Source organism: Euprymna scolopes, chromosome 22 (genome assembly GCF_053919585.1).
Source record: "Euprymna scolopes isolate OS-2025 chromosome 22, ASM5391958v1, whole genome shotgun sequence".
NCBI lineage: Eukaryota > Metazoa > Mollusca > Cephalopoda > Sepiida > Sepiolidae > Euprymna > Euprymna scolopes.
Window position 1 is genome coordinate 69,723,613 of NC_136503.1, and position 5,000 is coordinate 69,728,612.

Consider the following 5,000-nt stretch of genomic DNA (forward strand, 5'->3'; position numbering starts at 1 on the left):
CACTAACAAGTTGCTTTTAGTAACATAGAAAGCTTTTCATATTCATTTTTTCAAAACTAGCCGATTTTATTAAAGTGGTCTTATCATTTTGACAAGGTGAAAATGTTTGTTTTTTAAAAATAATTATTAGATCAGGTTTAAGGTTTCGAATGAAGCAGATTTCATTTTTTCCCATCATATTTTCCCTTTTGGAAATGGTTTCAACCATTTGTTTGATTAAAAATTCGATATTATACGTAAACGCTTACTCTCGTAAGTGGTCTTATGATTTTGACCAGGACTGTATATATTGTTATAACAAAATCCATATACACATGAATCTGTCTGTCTACACACACATGAATTTGTTTGTCTACACACACACACACACACACACACACACACACACACACACACACACACACACACACACATATGGATCTGTCTGGCTACACACACACACGCACACACACACACACACGAATCTGTCTAAACACATACACATCCATGAATCTGTCTACACACACATAAATCTGTCTACATATACACATACACACAAATCTGTCTACATATACACATACGCACACACATAAATCTGTCTACATACACACATACACACACACATAAATCTGTCTACATATACACATACACACACACATAAATCTGTCTACATATACACATACACACACACATAAATCTGTCTACATACACACATACACAATTCTGTCTACATATACACATACACACACACATAAATCTGTCTACATATACACATACACACATAAATCTGTCTACATATACACACACACATAAATCTGTCTACACACACACATACACACACATAAATCTGTCTACACATACACACACACACATAAATCTGTCTACATATACACACACACATAAATCTGTCTACATATACACATACACACACACACATAAATCTGTCTACATATACACACACACATAAATCTGTCTACATATACACATACACACACACACATAAATATGTCTACATATACACACACACATAAATCTGTCTACATACACACATACACACACACATAAATCTGTCTACACATACACACACATACATAAATCTGTCTACATATACACACACACATAAATCTGTCTACATATACACATACACACACACACATAAATCTGTCTACATATACACACACACATAAATCTGTCTACATATACACATACACACACACACACATAAATCTGTCTACATATACACACACACATAAATCTGTCGACATACACACATACACACACACATAAATCTGTCTACACATACACACACACACATAAATCTGTCTACATATACACACACACATAAATCTGTCTACATATACACATACACACACACACATAAATCTGTCTACATATACACATACCCACACAGTCATATCAAGATATTGATATGCGTGTGCATGTGTCACATACACTCACATCCCTGTGCTATTTTATTCCAATATCGATTATTGATTTTAGATTGTTTTTATGATGCAATCAAATATTCCGACATGAATGATGCTCATTACAGTCAAGGTTTACTTTTTATATATTTGTATATGGATATAGCTTTCTATACACACGCGGGACTGCAGTCTTTGTACGAACATATGCATGCACCATTCTGCGTATACACGCATACACAGACTTGTTTTCTGTACACATGCACAAAAATTTTTTATCCTTGCAAACATAAGCAGCTCTCTTTATAAACACAAAAAAATCCATCATTATACACACACACATACATACACACACACACACACACACACACACACATACAAATATAACACACTTTGGTTTTTATATACATACATATCCATCTTTAAACACACAACTATGCCTGCCTTAACGCACACATTCATTGTTCTCCATGTTCGGCACTGTTTAACCATTTTTTTCTTTCTTCCACCTTTGAATAGTTTTCTTCTATCTGGGCTTTGATGTTACGAGAAATTAAAATTTTTTCCGGTATTTCTTAACCCACTACTACCTCTACCCGCGCCGTCATCCACCTCCACCACCGATAAAATATGCAGGATAACACGTGGAAGTGAAGGGGTCGGGAGCTGTAGATATCAATTTCTGGTGCCAGAAAACCTAGTCAAAAAGAAGAAAAGGAAAACGTGACAGATTCTTTGAACTGATGGATTTTCTTGCTGCATCAATGTCAAAAACTTTTATTAGTCGATCTCTACACCTCACACCACACCATACCCTCCACATACACACGGACAGGCCTACCCTCTTCTCTATCCAGTCACCACCACACACCCACTTTATTTCAAGATCAGTTATTGATTTCATATTGTTTTTATGCTACAATAAATTCTTCTGACGTGAATTATACTCATTACAGTCAGGGTTTATTATTTTATTTAGATATTTTTTTTTTATTATTTATCCGCATAGTATCCATTAAAATGACAGGATGGATTGGCAGTTTTGCTTGGGATCAGGTGATCCCTGCCAGGATTAAAGTTGTTTTGTGTCATTATAGAGCTGTTTTTATGCGTTTTATGGCAAGTGTATCCATATTGTGCCCCCACCTATAAACCTTTAAAATACTCTTAAGAAACCAAAATTTTGAAAATATTTATTAATATATGATACCTAATAGCGGTCTATGTAGTAAAATAAATGACAAAGACAATATTGAAGGAATATCAATAATTTTAATTACACATTTATTTATTTCTAAACATAGCGTGTTGCACAAGATGGTGAGTGCGTGAATTTCCCCAAAATTTGGAGAATATATTTCTTCTTCAGGAGAGGGCGGGAAGAATAAACAGCTATCGAATGTGGCGATATTTGTTTATGTCGGCAGTGGAAGTTAAATGTCGGGTACTGTCTTTGTTCTATCGTTATTCCCATGGCAAATGCTCGTCTGAGCTCCATTCTCTGGTACCCCCTCGCTAATCTTTTTCAAAAAACACCTTACTAGCTGAAACCACCGTCAATAATTTTCCCCACTCCTTATCTCTGCCTAAATCAAAACGTAGATTCCATGAACAAAGCTTCTTTCTTAGAACTGCACGCCTGTGGAACTCTGTTTCCACTTGCCTGTTTCCCTCCCGACTTCAACCTGGATATCTTCAAGTCCAACACAAACAAATTCCTGATGAACCGCCCCCTTAAGTAATGACACTTTATCAATTCTCCAATACTATTACTACACTATCTCATTGATTACTGTACACACAATAACCCTTATCCCCGAGTGGCCATTGGGCCTTGATAAGTGGTGAACTCCATGGAAAAAAAAACAATTTCGCAGTCAAACAAGCTTGTATATTTGTTGGCTCAGTTTCCGGAATATGGGTTTTGAATTCGATTAGTCTCAGGTGCTGTCTAAAGTTATAATTTTGTTTTATTTATGTTGAAAATGTATAAATAAACCGGAAGAAAAACAGACTCAGAATGAGTAAAATTTTTCACCACTTTTATATATCTTTACAAAGATTAAAATCAAAATATAATTAACTCAAGCTTACGTCTAGAACTCTTATTCAAATTTTGACAGAAGTCTATGGCATTTTTTGATTATAGAAAATGTTTAAAATGTTAAGCTTAAGGAATATTAAGAAGAAATAAAGATTCAATGAATCTTACTTAATCGTTGTCTAATGGATAATAGTTGAAATTTAATGCAAATCTGAAATATTTGAATTTTTAATCGGTAAGTGTATCCATATTATGCCCCCCTATAAACCTTTAAATATTCTTAAGAAACCAAAATTTTGAAAATATTTATTAATATGTGATACCTAATATTATTGAAATATTGTTAAAAAATAAATCTTGTAGAATTCTTAGTAACTGTAGATATGTCTGCAAACTGTTGAAGAGTTAATTCTCCAAAACAGAAGACTTTTGCACCATTTTTATGAAGATTAAAATGAAGAAATGATGACAATCAACCTTAAGTCTAGAATCTTTATTCTAATTCTAATAAAAATTCAAGACCTGATTTGGATTTAAGAAAAGTTTTAAAATTTTAAGCTTAAGGAATATTAAGAAAAAATAAAAATATGGTGAATCTTGCTTAATTGTTATCATTAATACACAATGGATCAAATTTAATGCAAATCTGAAATATTTGAATTTTCAAATGGGCAAGTGTATCCATATTATATCTTTTTCCTTTAAAATAATCTAAAGAAAAAAATTTGAAAATTTAATATGTAATACCTATTGTTAAAATTTCACAAATTTGTACAAAAATATCCAAATTTTTATGAAAGCCTTCGACCTTCCTTTTTACCCTTCCTATATATATATATATATATATATATATATAGGAATCACCACTTATCAAAGCCCAGAGGCCACTCGAGGATAAGGGTTAATGAGCATACATTAGTCAATGTGATTATAGCGTAGTAAACGTAAGTAGTGGAAATTTTGTAAATTGGATTACTTAGGGGGACGGTTCATCAAAAAGGTGTTTATGTTGGACTTGAAGACATCCAAGTTGTAGTCAGCTGGAAAGCAGGCAAACGGAAGCGAGCTCCACAGGCGTGCAGTTCTAAAAAGAAACTTTGTTTATGAAATCTACGTTTAGGTTTAGGCACAGATAAAGAGTATGGAATATTATTGATAGTTGTTTGGACTAGACGAGTGTTTTTCATGAAAGTTTGGCGAGGGGGAACCATAGACTGAAGCTCAGACGAGCACTTGCCATGAAAATAACGATAAAGCAGAGACAGGCTCGCAACGTCTCTTCTGTGGGAAAGAGGTTGCAGTGAAGTGTAAAGGGCATCCCCCACTAAGCTACGAAGTCTATTTTGAACTCTGTTAAGGCAGAATACGCTGCTTCTAGCAGCTCCTGACCAGATGTGCAACAGTACTCCATCATTGGATGTACTTGGCTTTTATATACGTAGAGAATTGCATCAGAAGTGAGATATCTACTGGAGTGGTAGAAAGAACCTACCACTTTTCCAGCGACCTTGGCAACAGATTTGATGTATGTGTTCCATTTCAGATCAGGAGTA